We start from the raw sequence: 17,391 nt of genomic DNA on the forward strand, positions 1-17,391 counted from the left end.
CTAATTCAGGTGTCTTATTAAAAGTCCATATAGGATTGGCTTATGTATGTGAAACAATAAATAACTGACTATTCTTTATGCTGCTTGTAACTGAACTTATGGTTGCTCACAGCATTTTAACTCTGTGAGAAGGAAGGGAGGAAGGAAAGGAGGGAGGAAGGAAGGAAAGGAGGGAGGGAAGGAAGGGAAGGAGGGAGGAAAGGAAGGAAAAGAGGAAGGAAGGACAGGAGAGAGGGAAGGGAGGAAGAAAAGAGAGAAGGAGGTAGGAAGGAAGCAAGGAAGAAAAGAAGGAAGAAAGGGAGGAAGGAAGGAAAGAAAGAGATAAGGACGGAGGAAGGAAGGAATGGAGGAAGAGAGGAAGGAAGGAAGGAAGGAACAGTCAAAACAGACGGGGTCAATTTGACCCGGTAGAACGACATGAAGGTTAAAACATCTTTATTTTCACTCCCTAAAGATCCTCATGTGTGAGGGCAGCAGTGGAAAATACTAAAAACTAAAGAACTCATGAGTCAAATCTGAACACACACATGAAACACACACACACATGAAACACACACACACATGAAACACACGCTGGCATCGCTCAGTGTGACTCGAGGATTTCATCTATCTGTGATGATCTTGTTTAATCTCGTGTGTGCCAGAGAGCAGGAAGTGGAGGCCGAGCGGGGAAACACTGGCTGCGTCGTACTGGAAAGGTAGATTAAAGCTCCACCTGTGCAGGACTGTCAGCGTGTGTGTGTGTGTGTGTGTGTGTGTGTGTGCCATGTGACCCGCCGCGTCTTGCTCCTAAAGTGGCGCTTAAGAGCTTGGGTCACCGAGTTAAGTGGATGTTCACACACGCCGAGGGAAACGCACACTATCGCAAACACACACAGCAGGTTAGCTGGCAGCTCGGTGACGTCGTGACTGAGCGCTTTCTGTCAGGAGGTGCCAGCGCTCCGGCTCCGAGGATGAGACCGGAGATCGGAGGAAAGACCATGTAAGGCAGGGGGGTCAAACATGAGGCCTGTGGGCTAGAACCGGACCGCCAAGGGGTGCGGTTCGGCCCACTTTCCTTCCTGTCTGTTTTCCTTCCTTCCTCCCTTCCATCTGTCCTTCCTTCCTCCCTTCCATCTGTCCTTCTTCCCTTTCTTCCTTTCTTTCTTTTTTCCTTCCATCTTTCCTTCCTGTCTTGTTTTCCTTCCTTCCTCCCTTCCATCTGTCCTTCCTTCCTCCCTTCCATCTGTCCTTCCTTCCTTCCTTTCTTTTTTCCTTCCTTCATTCCTTCCTTCCATCTTTCCTTCCTGTCTTGTTTTCCTTCCTTCCTGCCTTCCTCCCTTTCTTTCTTTTTTCCTTCTTTCCTTCCTTCCATCTTTCCTTCCTGTCTTGTTTTCCTTCCTTCCTCCCTCCCTTTCTTTCTTTCTTTTTTCCTTCCTTCGTTCCTTCCATCTTTCCTTCCTGTCTTGTTTTCCTTCCTCCCTTCCATCTGTCCTTCCTTCCTTCCTTCCTTCCTGCCTTCCTTCCTCCCTTTCTTTCTTTTTTCATTCCTTCCTTCCTTCCATCTTTCCTTCCTGTCTTGTTTTCCTTCCTTCCATCTGTCCTTCCTTCCTTCCATCTGTCCTTCTTTCCTGCCTTCCTTCCACCTGTCCTTCCTTCCTTCCTGCCTTCTTTCCATCTGTCCTTCCTGCCTTCCTTCCTCCCTTTCTTTCTTTCTTTTTTCCTTCCTTTGTTCCTTCCATCTTTCCTTCCAGCGATGTTTTCCTTCCTTCCTCCCTTTCTTTCTTTTTTCCTTCCTTCCTTCCATCTCTTTAATGATCTGGCCCACATGAGATCAGATTGGTCTGTATGTGGCCCTTGAATGAAAATGAGTTTGACTCCTCTGACGTAAGGAGATGACGGAGGTGTTGTTCTCTCTCGAGTAGAAAGGATTAAAAAAAATGAGTGTGGTGCCCTAACCCTTCTTTTAAAGTCAACACAACTCCTCAAATGTTCAAATGATGGTTTTGTTTAATTTCAATCATCTCTTCATCATCATTAAAATTAGGTTTTTTTAAGATGGTGTTTGATGCTAAAGCTGAAAATAATTAAATGTCCACCCAAGTTTATAAAGTGATGTCTACAAATGTCAAATGTTTTAACCAACCAACCATCAAAAAATGCAAAAATAATCAGTTTACTATGATGTGGAACCGAGTCTGTATTTTCCACTGGGATGATTTTATATATGTGACAGCTTTGGTTAGTTTTTAAATGAAGATATTTGACACAATGGATAATATAACAAGCTTTTAAAATACAACACATTGTTAAAGATGAAACTAGTGGTTTACAACCTTTTAGTCTTTTAACGCTCCACCAAATACTGATTCTTCCCTCTAAACTTCTCACATGCTTTCATTTCAATAAATGTTCAAATGATCCAATATTTCAGCAAAAATCAAAGATTAGAGAAAAAGTCCAAAAACTGAAAACACATTTGTGGATCAGAACTTTGTTTTTTCTTCTTTCCCATTAATCATCTCAGTACAGAGACACCAAACCACTGCTGCATACTACATCACTATAATACTGCAGTACTTTTACTGTAATACTGCATACTACATCACTATAATACTGCAGTACTTTTACTGTAATACTGCATACTACATCACTATAATACTGCAGTACTTTTACTGTAATACTGCATACTACATCACTATAATACTGCAGTACTTTTACTGTAATACTGCATACTACATCACTCATAATACTGCAGTACTTTTACTGTAATACTGCATACTACATCACTATAATACTGCAGTACTTTTACTGTAATACTGCATACTACATCACTCATCACTCCATCACATTAATAAACTCTTCAGTAGTTCTTATATCTGTTTAAATATCTATATTATAGAGTTTTAAACCATTTATTTGATGTTTCTTTGCTGTTTTTAGGGCTCTGGGAACTAGTGATGGCCATCTTTCACTATTTCCTGACATTTTTTATACTTATTTAAACTGAATGAATCGATTAAACATAAAATAATCATGAAAATAATGATTAGTTGCAGCCCTGATGAACACACCACTGCTTGGTGTCATTCACACCTCCTCCTCCTCCTTCTTATTTTCCGCTTCGTGTTTTATACAGTAGGAATGTGTGAGCTGACAAGTTCCTGCTATAATTTATGATGTTTTCTGACGACAAACCAAACACTTTGATTAAACGGAGCGACATGATGCTAGATGCTATCAAAAAAAAAAAAAAAAAAGAAAGAGTCTGCAGGCAGCAACATGCAGCCGGAGAGCATTACATGAATATCTGGCGTCTGAGTCATGCTGCCTTCCTCGCTTCAGGAAAACAGGACAAGGATCAACACGGTTTAAATTTAGAGCTCTCACAGACGAGCACACTCAGCATGTTGTAGTAACGGGGGGGAATTTTAGGCCTCATGAAGCCGTTGCATAAAACAATGAAGCTCTGCGTGTGTGTGTGTGTGTGTGTGTGTGTGTGTGTGTGTGTGTGTGTGTGATTGAATTCGCAGCAGCAAGCTTGATCATCTCCAGGATGACAGAAAAAAAAATCTCCACCCAACTCACGAACCTCCCTCGCTATTTATAGACGCCGTGTAAAAAAAAAAAAAAAAAAAAAAAAAACAAGACGCCAAAAATAAAAAAGGCTGAACTTTTTACCCCAAACAACAATACGACCGGTTTTCTGGTTCACAGACGAGAGAGAGAGCGTCTGTTGAACAGAGGAAGAGATGGAAATCAGCCATCTCACGCTCTCCTCAGCTGCTCCCCTCTGATTACTCTCCAACACGTTTTGGACCTCAGCGAGAGTCTGACTGCTTGCATATGTGCGCTGTACGTTTTTTTGGGTGAAGGGAGCAACAGCTAACAGGCGACATGTGGCAGTAACCTTGTATTGCTTGGCAGGACACTCTGAGTCTGAAGGTGGGGGGTGGAGGTTTGGGTGGGGTGGGGGGTGACAGACTAGAGGTGGATGGACAGCTGTGAATGGTCCCATGTGATCGTCTCCGAGCACTTTCAGGAAGCCTGATGCGAAGTTTTTTTTTAGACCTACCTGGAACTGAACTCTAGATTGATTTATGAAGAAGAAAAAGAAAAAGAAGAGAAGAAAAGAAAAGAAAAGAAAAACCAGGAAGGAGCCAAAACCAGCTCTGAATGTAATGAAAGTTATTAAACTCTCCCTCCTCCCTGCTCTTTTTTCTTCTTCTTGTTCCTTCTGTTGGATGTTTGTTCTCTTTCTTCTCGGTGCAGGATGATGTATGTGCACAGTTTGTTTTCACCAGGGGTTGTCAAACATACGGCTCACCGGCCAGAATCGGCCTACTAAGGGGTCCAATGCGGCCCACTGGATAACATAGCAAAGTATAATGCTGCAGGTTGAACTGTGAGGAGCCGACTTCTATCTTAAAACATTCATGGGTCAATGAGGTTATCTTGTGTCCATGTGGTGTAATCAAATTTAAAGGGTTAAAATGTGAAAATAAACATATGAATAACTTCACACATCCTTTTTTTGTGGACCCAGCATCAAATTTCTGCTTTTAATCCATTTATTAGAATATATTAGAAGATTATGGTAAAAATGTCTAAGTGGTGTAACCATAAAAACCAAATAATTCAACTTGTTTAAAAACAGTGAATAGTCAATAAAACACCATATCAACTAGTTAGGCATGATCTTACATTATAACGTTTATATTAAATAAAGCTAATGAAATACTATTGTTCTAAATATTACATTTAATCTGGGTAACCATGGAGACCAGGAACCATTCATATTATTTTGTGGTTACACCATTTGACATTTTCAGGAGCATTCAGTCTTACTTTTGGTTAAAAAATGGTGCAAATGTCATTTAAATGATATAAAACCAACAAAAATACTAAATGTACATTTTAATAAACCTGATTCTGCTTTTAAAGATATTTTTAACTGATTTTTGAATTGATCATCTTGCCAATTTATCACTGATCCTTATACTTGTACTACATTCATTAACATAAAATATAACTTAAACACAATAACCCTTTTCTGGCCCACTTGAGCTCAAATTGGTTTCTATGTGGACCTCAAATTAAAGTTTCACTCCTGGTTTTCACATTCATCTGCTGTGAAAGTGAAAAAGTTCCTCATTAAAAATCAAGTATTCAGGGGGCGGGACTACCAGCTGGATTTGTGACATTATAAATAGTTTGGGGAGGTAATTCAGGTCCAAGTGTGATGTTGGAAACTTGAGACTTTACAGTGAAGGAGGAGACATCTGCTGCCCAGCTGTTCAAACTTTAGAAAATATTTGCATATTCATAGATCCTTGAATCTTTAATGAGGCAGAAGGAGTAGATGTCTTTATAAGGACTTTAACAGGAGAATTTAACTTTTTATGTACAGTAGAAGAGGAAAAAAACCATGAGTCACAAATTACTGTTCAACTTTAACACAAGGCTGAATAATTAAAGGGACAGTTCAACATTTTAAGGAACTAAAATGAGACGGTTGAAATATGTAACGACATTCAGCAGCAAGTTAACTCAGCTTTGCATGAAGACTGGAAACAAAGGAAACAATACACCAACCAACACCTCGAAAACTCTAATTAATTAACAAACCCAGTCTGTTAAGCCGCTCACAGGTAAATTCACTGCTTAATTCTTCTCATTTGCATATTTTTCTCAGTCTCGTCAGATAACAAACCGTGTTGACCCGCTGTCATTACGATCACAACGACACAGACAGACCAAAAAAGCAAAAGGACCCAGGTAGGCATGGACCGGTATGAGATTCTGGCGGTATGATAACCATAAGCAAAAATATCACGGTTTCACGGTATGACGGTATGGTGTGATTACAGCTCTAAAATGTTCCTAAAAGGAAGAAAAATAAAGCTGCACCACCTGAGGGATTTCTGACCTTTCCACTTTCCGTCTTTGACCAGACAAAAAAACAGTTCATACCTTAGGAACGGTATGACAGAACATTTGGCGGTTTTGGTTATCGTGACTTTTTCTTATGGCGGTATACCTTGAACACGGTTAATGACAGCGACTGTGCTTAATCGACTTATAAAACAAGTGATTACAGAAAAGGTTGTTTTATACAGAAGAACAACAACCACAAAGCATCTGCTGCCACGTCCGTATAAATGGAGCCCAAACCTGTATTCATGCTTCTTTATGCTTTGCATTAACGCCACAGCTGCTGTCATTGACCAGTATTTTCATTTATTCTGTCAGATGATTATAAAGTAATGATTTTATCTTTCTATATCAGGGCTGCAACAATGGCTGGATACCAACACCAATCCAAGAACCCTTAAAGTGATACCACCAATTGAATTCTTCATTAGATACCCATCATGTGAATAGAAGCATTAAATTGTATAAAATGACATCACTGCTACACATCTAGATGAGTTTTACACAAAGTCTTCAAATGATTAAGATTTATTAATCGAATTAACAGTTGAGTTGGTTGGCTGTGATCAAGTCTATACAGATAGTAGGTCTGGGCAATTAATTGAAAAGTAATCGAAACCGACATTTAGAAACTCTAATCGACTTAATCTTGCTCATGTCACTTAATGGTGGTGTTCACTGTTGCCATGACAACAAAGGTGAAGGAAGGAAGGAAGAAAGAAAGGAAGGAGAGAGGGAGGGAAAGGAGAAAAGGAAAGAAGGAAGGGAGGAAGGAAAGGAAGGGAGGAAGGAAAAGAGGAAGGGAGGAAAGAATGACAGAGGAAAGAAGGAAGGAAGGAAGGGAGGGGGAGGAAAGAAAGAGAGAAGGAGGGAGGAAGGAAGGAAGGACAGAGGAAAGAAGGAAGGTAGGGGGAGGGAGGAAGGAAGGAAGGAAAGAAGGACAGAGGAAAGAAGGAAGGGAGGAAGGTAGGGGGAGGAAAGAAAGAGAGAAGGAGGGAGGAAGGAAAGACAGAAGGAAGGAGCAGTCAAAACAGACGGGGTCAATTTGACCCGGTAGAAGGACATGAAGGTTAAAACATGTTTATTTTCACTCCCTAAAGATCCTCATGTGTGAGGGCAGCAATGTAAAATACTAAACTAAAGAAACTGTGAAAATACATCATAGTTCATCAAGAGTGGAGATAATCCTTCATTAATCCTAATCCAGGTTAAAAATTCAATTAATGGTGATTTTGATTTTTGCCATAATCGATGAAAACCAACCAGAGTCTCGCAGGTTTGAGAGCTAAATGAAAGACTTACAGGTTGTCTAACTGACCTTTCTTTAGGTACTTCATCATCTCTGAAAGCTCATTGTGGTTGCAACCTTGTCATAACCCCCCTACAGCTGTATCACCACATGACAACCAGTAAATACCATCAGTAACATACAGTACACACCGATCGCCGGCAGGTATGTGGTCGACTGGATCGCCTTGCACACAAACTCCCGTCTGTCTGAATCCCTTCTGACTGGAAGCTACGATATGCACAATATGTCATGACGGACTTCTTTTATTACAGCGGAGAGAAAACAGGCGGTGCAGTCGGAGCCATTCTATCCTAAACACCAACATAAGAAATCCCCCCCCCCCCAAAAAAAAAATCAAGCTCTTCTAAAGTCAGCATGAGTAACTGAATCCATCAACAAACAGCTGACTTTCAAATAACTGTCGGCAAAATGCAGACGGTACGTAAATCAGGCCGCGATGTATGAGACAGAGCAATGTGACAACAAAGTGTATCATCAACTTAAAACAAATGCGGACTGAATTACTGGTTAAAGTTTCTTTTGGAGGTCTCACATCGACATGCAGGAAACCTGATCTGATGCATGTGGTTTGGTTCGGGACAGCCCTCTATAAGCAGTGAATGAGTCACTTTGTGGCTCAGAGTGCCACACCACATGCTCAGCATAAGTGTACGATATCACACCGACATGTGCAACATCTTTATAGGATACAGACGCTCGCCTCATACTGCTGTTTGATCAACTGTGTGAGGATCAGTGTCAGTGTTCAGATGCTTTACTGCAGTAAAAGTACCAACACAACAATGTACACACTCTTAATTAAGTCCTTCATGAGAGACCCTACCAAAGTAAAAGTACTGCAGTATTATGAGTGATGGAGTATGCAGTATTACAGTAAAAGTACTGCAGTATTATAGTGATGTAGTATGCAGTATTACAGTAAAAGTACTGCAGTATTATAGTGATGTAGTACGCAGTATTACAGTAAAAGTACTGCAGTATTATAGTGGTGTAGTATGCAGTATTACAGTAAAAGTAGTGATATATTATTATATATGACATCATTAGATTATTAATAGTGAAGCATCAGTGTTAGAGCAGCATGTTACTGTTGTAGCTGCTGGAGGTGGAGCTAGTTTATACTACTTTATATACAGTTAGCTAGTTTACACTACTTTATATACAGTTAGCTAGTTTATACTACTTTATATACAGTTAGCTAGTTTATACTACTTTATATACAGTTAGCTAGTTTATACTACTTTATATACAGTTAGCTAGCTTATACTACTTTATATACAGTTAGCTAGTTTACACTACTTTATATACAGTTAGCTAGTTTATACTACTTTATATACAGTTAGCTAGTTTATACTACTTTATATACAGTTAGCTAGTTTAGTCCAGTGGTTCCCAACCTAGGGGTGGGGCCCCTCCAAAGGGTCAGCAGATAAATGTGAGGGCTGGTGAGATGATTAATGGGAGAGGAAAGAAGAAAAAACAAAGTTCTGATACACAAATGTGTTTTCAGTTTTTGGACTTTTTCTCTAATCTTTGATTTTTGCTGAAATATTGGATCATTTGAACATTTATTGAAATGAAAGCATGTGAGAAGTTTAGAGGGAAGAATCAGTATTTGGTGGAGCTGTTAACAACTCATAGACATCTGAAATGTGAGTCGACTACACACTGCTGACTGGTTTCATCTTTAACAATGTGTTGTATTTTAAAAGCTTGTTATATTTTCCATTGTGTCAAATCTGCATCTGAAAAGTAACTAAAGCTGTTAAATAAATGTAGTGGAGTAGAAAGTACAATATTTCCCTCTGAGATGCAGAAAGTAGCATCACATGGAAACACTACAGTAAAGTACAAGTAAGGAAGTACTACTTATAAATGTATTCAGTTACTTGGAACCACTGTGTCTCAGGAGGTCGGTGGTTAGATCCCCTGATACTGAACCCAAAATATATATATATGTGTGTGTGTGTGTGTGTGTGTGTGTGTGTGTATGAGTCAATGTAAGACTGTGTGAATGGGTGAGTGAGGGTTAGAAAACACTGTAAACCTGATGAGCAGGTTGGCAGCATTAACAGCAGCGTCTGCCATCAGTGAGTATGTGTGAATGGGTGAATGTTGGCTTGTATTGAAGTGCATTAAGAGGTTGGTAGACTAAAAAAAAGAGCTTTATATCTATTCACCACTGATGGTTAATGTACTCTGCTTCATCTTCAGTATCCATAAAGCAAAGAAACCGTATCTAGAAGTCTATTTAACAGAAGATCGTGAACATAAACTCACCAAAGTCTCCTCCACATAAAACACATCTTTGATCAATAAACTTTCTCTCAACTATTAACAGCAGATTTTATTCTCTTACCGGTCGCTGCTGTAGAAAAAGTAAAACCAGCCCCTGCTTTTCATTCCTCATGTGGCATTAAAAGGTCTGTCACTGAAACAAAGTTAGCGACTGTTTCCACCAGTCTCTGCCGGATGAAAGTCCACCGGTCCCGGTCCCGGTAGTGGCTCCACACACACACACACGCTCACACACACTCACACACACACTAAAAAAATGAAGGAGAAAAAAAAGCCCGTTAACTGAGCTCCAACTCCGGACTCCAAACTACAACCAACCCGGGTCCGATCCACCGGAGACACTTGAACACAACACCCCGCGCGATGTGTTCAAGTAACTTCTGACTGATGTGAGGAGAGGAGGATTGTCCTGCTCGCGCTTGTTTCCTGTTGTTTATCAGTCATATGGCGTGGGAACCCCGCACGCACACACGCACACACACACAGACGCACACACTCTATCCCAGCAGGAGGAGGAGGAGGAGGAGGAGGAGGATTGAGCTTACCTCTCTTCTTCTCTCAGTTCCGCATGTCTCTGTTTTCTCCGTCCAGCGGTGGCTCTCCTGCTGCACGCGCTTCTCTCAGCGTGCACCTGGACGTCAGGAGGCATCGGCATCATCATCATCATCATCATCATAACACACACACACACACACACACACACACACACACACACACACAGAGAGAGAGAGAGAGAGAGAGAGAGAGAGAGACAAAAAAGAGATCAGATCAATAAATCGTCAATTAAAATAATTTAAAAAATGAAAGTTTGTGTGTTTAAATTTGTTTTTTGTCATATTTTAATATTTCCAACAGGTTTATTTAGTCTGACTCTGAACTGTGAAGGTTTAAATATTTATTGTTCCGCTGTCCCAGTGTGTGTTCAGGTCGTTCAGGTGCACTGCTGCCCCTCAGTGGTGACTAGCGGTACTGCAGCAGCCAAACATTAAAATCATCATGTTTCTTCGTCTTTATTCCTTCAGCTAAATGTTTTTTTACCTTCTTCTTCTTTTTGCAGACTTTGTTTTCACTCATCTGTTAAAAGGAGGAAAGTTTCTCTGAGCTCACCTTAAAAATATCAGTTTTATAGCTGAATGATTTGTGACATCACAACTAGTTTGGAGCCAATTACAGTACGGTATTCGACTGTAATGTGGAAACTTGAAGCCTTTTTTTTTTTTTTTTTGCTATAAATACAGTATTTTTAATATAGATCTTAAAATTAATCTGGATGGGATCTTTAAAGTCTCAGTCCACTCAATATTGTGTTTGTCTTCTTGTTCTTCTGTGATGTAATTCCTGATTTCCAATATATTAACTTTTGAAGACTTTGAATATTTAAGTAACATCATTGTGATAAAAGCTAAACTCTGAATACATAAATCTAGATAACTGAAGGTAATACTGATATTCTTACCCTATCCACCACATGTAATCCCTCTAACCTGTTTAATTTGCTTTACTGCTGTCTGTATGTTTTATACAGATGTGTTTTTTTGTTGCAGACATGTAACATTAGTCTGATTTGGGGACTAATGCAACTAATGATTATTTGTGTAATTGATTAATCTAGATAAAGTTTTAAGTTTTGTTGATTAAACATTGAATCTATGAAAAGTTGGCTAATAAATGCTCATCTCAGTTTCCTATGAGTACAAGGGAACTTCTGTTTTGTTTGAGGAAGAGTCTGAAATCAATTTACAATCAATTTTTTTTTCAATTAACAATTATAGAAAACAGAAAAAAGCAGCAAATCTTCACATATAAGAAGCTGGAACTAACTTTTTTTTTTTTGGCATTTTTGCTTGAAAACTGTCAAAATTATTAATCAATTATAAAAATAGTTGCAGATTAATTGGTTAAGTGATTACTCATTCACATAACTACCTACTACTACTACTACAATTTTACTCCTATTTAATAATTAAATTAAAAAATCTTAGAATATGTGAACATGTGAATATTGAACATTGTGTCTTGCCTGAGAAATCAATTTACAATCATAGAAAACAGAAAAAAGCAGCAAATCTTCACATATGAGAAGCTGGAACTAACACATTTTTGACAATTTTACTTGAAAAATGTGTCAAAATTATTAATCAATTATAAAAACCAGTTGCAGATTAATTAATATGATTCAAATTTTCTCTCCTAATTTTAGAAATCTATGAATCTTTGGGTCACAGTAACTCATCTCAGTCTGAACTCATCACACAGTTACATAAAGTATTACTGTGCGTTATGTGTTTCATCTTGTTTGTGTATGTGGCATCAGTGTGTGTGTGTGTGTGTGTGTGTGTGTGTGTGTGTGTGTGTGTGTGTGTGTGTGTGTGTGTGTTGTAACTGTGACCTCAGGTGAGAATCAGGTTCAAGCTGCAACATGTGTGTTTAACATCGTACACTCAAGCCGTAAGAAATAAAACTATAAAATCAACAAACACTTTTAAATTCCTCTCACTTCCTCCTCTGAATGAAAACATGATATTCTGCACGTCCACACAGATGTTCACAGATGTTTAGCAGGTTTTCATCTGGTCTGAACAATAGTTTCATGATTTGTTGTAACTTCACACACGAAGCTCTGATCATGTTTTATTTCTGCATTCGGAGGTCTGACGTCTGAAGGCCGAAATATTAATTAACAGCAGCAATAAATTATTTTCTTGATTAATAATTTGGTCTGTAAATGGAATAATAACTCAATCTCAATCTTGTTATATAGATCACATGACGTCAAACATATGTATCCATGCTTGTTATTGTTCTACTAATAATTAGATTGAGTCTTTCTGATCTCACCGAAATGTATATTTGTTCAAGTTTTCCAAAATTTCAATTAAAAATCAGTTTGATAATTAATGAGAGTGTAATTATAAATCAAAGGGAAGCTTTCAGTTTGTGATTGGAGGTTAAATACATATTAAAATAATCATAATTACTTGTTAGTGGATGTGATTTTTTTTATTTCAGGAGCACAAAAACTTAAATTACGACACATTTCATAGATCAAAACTACACAATAAATTACATGTTTATTAAATAAGACATTTAAATATCATATCTCATATGACATCATATTATATCAAATATATTATATATCATATCATATCTCATATTATATAAAATATGATATCATATAATGTTTCTATCAATATAAAAATTCAATTTGAAGATGTGATTCTTTCAATATTTGAATTTCACATTTTCATCAATTTACCAATTTTAAACATATTTATAAAAAGCTGAAATTCAAAATGTTTCAAATCCAGAAACGAATCAAAGCGTTCATTCAAATCGACTTTTAAAACCACTTTATCAGCATATTCATAATGTCAGTCACTACGATAAAATAAGCTCCAGCTGTCAGAAGTAAATTCATACTGCTTAAACCTGACAAAAACAATAATTAAAGCTGCACTAATTAATATGTTTTGTATTAATAATGAATTAAATGACTTTATAATGTCGAAGGAGTCGCTTCACCGCAGCTTTCAGCCTGTTTTAGCTCAATGTTTCGGTTCAGTCTTCGTTCTCTCACCAATGATCTCAGCTGATAAAAGGAGCTAAAATTACAACTAACATCGCTGCCTTTAAACACGTCACTGAATTAATGATAAGAAATTATAACACAGCAATTCACAATTTGTTTCTTAAAAGGTACGGAATCAAATAACTGCCAAAAAATATATATATATATCTTATAATCGACTTCATATAAACTCAAATTCCACTAAATTTCCCTTACAAGTCAGTTTCAAGCTCTGCAGTTTATTTTAATTACACAATTTATAATTTCTTATGTTGTGCCCGATATTCAAAAACTGCATAAATAGCAATCCTGAGTAAAAATGTTTATATTTAAATAAAATATAAGTGGTTGATTTGTTGTTATCTGACTTTTAAATGTTGGCATTGGTCTCAAATATCTGTGTTCAGACTCGACTCAAATGTTGTTTGTCTGTCAAAGAAAGTTAAAGACTAGCTGGTGAACAAAGCGGAGCATTTAGTAGCTAAAGACCCAGATCGTTTTAATTATTTAAGTTCGGTGGTTCGATCCCCGACTCCTCAGTCAGCATGTGGAAGCATATTTGGGAAGGATACTGAACCCCAAATCACTCCCGATGTCTTCGCTATTGGTGTGTGAGTGTCGGCACGTGTTGCAGAGCACTATGAGAAGCTGTTAGACGAGAAAATCACTGTATGCAGGCTAGTTTATAGCTGGTGGAGACCAAAAACAGAGCTAAAAGAGAGTGAATTCAACAAGTGGACAGAAACCCGACTCCAAATTAACGATAATGTTGCTGCGTATTGGATCTAAATTGGTAATTCTTTCCTACCAGGTTAAAAAAAAATCAACTTTTTTAAAGATCCATTTTGAATTTACTGCCACCAAGTGGTCTGAAGACGAATCAATCATGACAGCTGTAATCCAGTTCTACATTTCAGCTCCGACTACAGTCTAAGAAACATCTAAATCTACATTTGTTTTCTATAACTGATTAAAACTCAATGTTTCCTGAAGTCAAATATGTCCTGTGTGAGTAAACTTCCCCTATTTAACATTTACAAGCTTTAAAAAATGCTAAATAACCAACAAAAATAACAACGCGACCGTCCTAATTAAGACTTTTCTGACTCGTATCTTAAAGCCAAATCTTAGTACGTCATGTTCCTTTAATAATCACTAAAACAATTCATTAACAAAGCTCTACTCCTACGTATTTAAACTCTTTGACCCATGAATCAAGTTTCCTGAAGCCATATACGTCATGTGTGAGTAAAGTTCACCTATCAAGAATTTACAAGCTAAAAAAAACCCCCGAGACAATGAACTAATAAAAAATATTAATTAATTGACAATGCTACACTTCTAATAAGACTCATATCTTAAAGTCCTGTGAGAGTAAAATTCAAATAATAATTATTAAAACGATTGATTGACAAAGCTTCTTCTTATTAAGACTCTTTGACCCATGAATCAAGTTTCCTGAAGCCAAGTACGTCATGTGTGAGTAAAGTTCATCTATCCAGAATTTACAAGCTAAAAAAAAAAGCTATATAACTAATACAAAATATTAATTGACAATGCTACACTTCTGATTAAGACTTATAATAAGACTCATATCTCAAAGACAGTAAAGTTCAACTAATAATAATTAAAACAGTTAACTGACAAAGCTCTGTTTCTTTTCGACTCATAAATCAACCGTTAAACCTTCAACATACTGAACATTTCGAACCCACACAGATAATCTATCAGCATCCGATCGTCTTCACAAACACACACTGCACTTCAGTTAGAGGTCACTCACCAGCTTATTGTTCAGTCTTCACCTGGAAGTTTCCCCTTCAGCTCCAGCTGTGGGGTTTGTCAATCAGTCAATCCCTTGTATCAAACAAGTTGAAGATGTTTTTTTATAATAAAAAACGAGAAAAAAAGGTAAAAGAATCGACGTTAAGCCAGACCAGCTGGCTTAGGAAGAGAGGAACCCAAAACTGGGCTGCGTTTGGATCTGAGATCTCTCCACTCTGAGCTGAGGTAGGTTACACTCATCAGACCCCGACGCTCAAACGCCGCCCCCTCCGTCCCATCAACACACTCACAGTCTCATACCCTGTGACCTCCTCTGTCCGAGTCTGTGGAGGAGCTCGGTCACCTGTCGCTGTCACTCGTGGTAAATTTAGCTCTGAGGTGTCACTGATGCTGCCTGTGTGTGTGTGTGTCTGAATGTGTGTGTGTGTGTGTGCGGGAGAGAAAAATGTGTTGCTGACACTCAGGGCCTCTGAGGGCCTCGGTGTAAGAGCCCAGGATTACTGCTCCAAAGACCGTCGGCTCTACACATTACACACAGAAACAGAGAGAGAGAGATCAAACCTGCGAGCATGTCCTACATATCACAGCGCTGAGCATCTGCTCGGCGGAGGATTACACTCAGCTGTCCGCTCCTGTCAGTTCCTCAGCACAGGGAGGAAAGGACTTTGATGATCTATGAATCCATCGAATATTAGTCACTGAAAAGCCCCAAAATCAACACAGGTTTCCAGATGAGTTAGAGCAGATACTAGTCACAGTAAATAAACTCTGATTTAACTTAAACTTTTAACTTTTAACCTCCTGCGTTCCTCATATGGTGACATTACATTTTGGGTTTGCTGGACCTTCTACTTCCTTCTGCTTAACTTTGACTTGTTGTCTTCATTCGTCAACACTTTTTTGTGCCACCTAGTGGTCGAAAAAAGCACATTACATCAATCAGTGTAGTCAATTAAACAGCCGATCCCCAGATAAAAGTAGACAAGGTATAAAACCATATCATATTTTATGGTTGAAACTTGTTTATTTAAGCTTAATAATGTGTGTAGTTCGATATGATAGACACATTTAGCAACAGCAACAAGCTACGGCAGTCATTGGTCACCCATTGGTTTACATTGGAGCCAGTTTGAAGCACATTTATAGTTGGCAACGTCTTTTCCATTTGGAGCCAGGACCTTTTAAAACTTCCAGGAACAGAGTAGGGGCTGTAAAGACAATCTGACATAGTGGCTAAAATGTGTAATTACAACTTCCATGTTACATGATGCACACTGGCCCAGAAAGCATGTGGGAAAAGGAACAACTGGAGTGTAATGAACCGTTTTATTGTCAGAATTTGATCCACTTGGTCCGATAACATTTGGAAAGTCATGACTCAATTATTTTTATCCAAGTGAGCGGAGAGTCAACCGGAAGTCTCTACTGAGCATGCTCACTGGGACCAACAATCAAGAAGTGTCAATAACATCTTGTTCTTCTCTTTTTGGATGATTGTTTGTTTTCATGCACCAACTGAGCAACTTTCTAGACATGTTACGTCCCACATGTAAAGTTAATTTATTGTTTTCTATTTATATATCATTTCATTTCCTCTTGGCTTGACCGGGCCTCAGTTCTTAATTTCGTACCTCCTCATGTCTATGCATATGTTGTTGGTATGAAAATAAAGTATCCTTGAATCCTTGAACAAATTAACCATGAGACTAAAAAAAACAACAACATTTATAACATTGCGACATAAAAAGAAGACACAGACAGACTAGACAGAGCAGCACCCTGCAGCAGCGAGTTATTCAGACCATCAGGAGGGAAAGTGAGAAATATACACAAATATATATTGTAATTTACACCCATGCATTCTGCTCAGAGTAATCCAAGTGAGCGGCTCTCCTGGCAGCAGCACAGTGCACCCTCCGAACCCCAGGGAACAAATCTTATACCCAACTGAAATCAAAACTTGGCAGCCCTGACTTTCATAGGAATGAAGTTCTCCTTAATACATCCATGGGACGTTCCAAGAAAGCAATGCGAGGTGTTGCCTTTCACGCGCTAGAAACACCTTGCACCGAAGCTACTGCTAACACTCTTTCAGCTCTGTTTTTTACTCTCTACCAACTCCTAAAGGAAGGAAATATCTGGCTCTTTAGCTGCTAAATGCTCCACTATGTTCACCAGCTAGCCCAGAAAAGAAGTTTAAAAATCTGTGGCGTCATTACAATGTAAAGTCTGTGGGCCGACTGGGGGGGAAACACTACTGAGGACCAGCTTTTATAATACATCCATGCATCCAGCAGTTACTGATCAACATTATCATTCATTAGTTCATCGTGTTTCTGTCCACCTGCTGAATGTTAAGTCTAATATTCTCTCTCTTTTAGCTCTGTTTTTACTCTCTACCAACTCCTGAGGGAAATATCTAAATGCTCCACTATGTTCACCAGCTAGTCTGCAGATAACTGTGTGTCTGTTAGCAGGTAGAGTACAGTGGCTTATTTTAAACAGCTTTTTCTCT

General features: G+C 38.4%; 1 protein-coding gene across 1 annotated transcript in view; it reads right to left on the reverse strand.

Moving 5' to 3' along the window:
• The window catches only part of LOC128380139 (myocyte-specific enhancer factor 2C-like), a 37,058-nt gene extending 27,242 nt beyond the window's left edge, over positions 1-9,816 (reverse strand). Inside the window, exon 1 of the mRNA XM_053339841.1 lies at positions 9,585-9,816. The gene's annotated coding sequence lies outside the window, so the exon portion shown is untranslated. The remainder of the gene's footprint in view (positions 1-9,584) is intronic.
• Positions 9,817-17,391: the final 7,575 nt, after the last annotated feature.

Source organism: Scomber japonicus, chromosome 19 (assembly GCF_027409825.1).
Source record: "Scomber japonicus isolate fScoJap1 chromosome 19, fScoJap1.pri, whole genome shotgun sequence".
In the NCBI taxonomy this organism is placed as follows: Eukaryota; Metazoa; Chordata; class Actinopteri; order Scombriformes; family Scombridae; genus Scomber; species Scomber japonicus.